This window comes from Rhinolophus sinicus, chromosome 17 (assembly GCF_057876585.1).
Source record: "Rhinolophus sinicus isolate RSI-liver-muscle chromosome 17, RSI-T2T, whole genome shotgun sequence".
Taxonomy (NCBI): domain Eukaryota; kingdom Metazoa; phylum Chordata; class Mammalia; order Chiroptera; family Rhinolophidae; genus Rhinolophus; species Rhinolophus sinicus.
In genome coordinates this window covers 23,490,698-23,491,428 of record NC_142517.1, presented here as the reverse complement: position 1 = coordinate 23,491,428, position 731 = coordinate 23,490,698, and the positions used below count along the sequence as shown (strand labels likewise).

General features: G+C 27.4%; 1 non-coding gene across 1 annotated transcript; it reads left to right on the top strand.

Moving 5' to 3' along the window:
* The first annotated feature begins 248 nt into the window (after positions 1-248).
* On the top strand, positions 249-356 carry LOC141568052 (U6 spliceosomal RNA). Its single transcript, XR_012491069.2, has one exon. It is a non-coding gene; the product is annotated as a U6 spliceosomal RNA (small nuclear RNA).
* Positions 357-731: the final 375 nt, after the last annotated feature.

Genomic DNA, 731 nt, shown 5'->3' with positions numbered 1-731 from the left:
GTCTTTTAACTTACACTATCCTGGAAACTGAAAATATATTAAATCTACAGATAATATGAAAACCACAAAAGTTTTAGAAGTTTCACATGAGACATTAGAGGTTTGCTCTATTTTCTACCTGAAGAATCTAATTTCTGAATATTTATTTAGTTTATAGAACAGTAATAATTACAAATATGACAAAACAAACCTACATTTTCCAAATCTTCTCAGAGCATAAATACTTACATTCAAGATGCAGTTCTTTGGTGCTCACTTTGGCCCCAAATACACTAAAAAACATTGGAATACAGAGAAGATTAGTATGGCCCCTCCACAAAGATGACACATAAATTCATGAAGCGTTCAAAGATTCAATTCTTTGAATTCAAGACTTTCATGTGTGAGAATTCAAAAACAACCTAGTTTTACTATATTTTAATATTATATTGCTATAATCTTTTAATACTTTTTTTTTATGTTTGAAGCATTTACATTGATCTATTAAAATAAGGTTAAAGTTCAAAATAATCTATTTTTTAATACTATCAAATTTTCTGATTATATTAAAATATTATTTGCATATTTACACTGAATTAAAAACAGTTTGAAACCTCAGCATTCCTAAAAGAGGAAATATTCCCTCATGACCCTTCTCAGCATTTTCAGTCCACAGCATAGTAGCTTGTATATATTTTATACTCAGTAAAATTTAGTAAACTACTAAATTAGTGAACCACTATGAATTATCT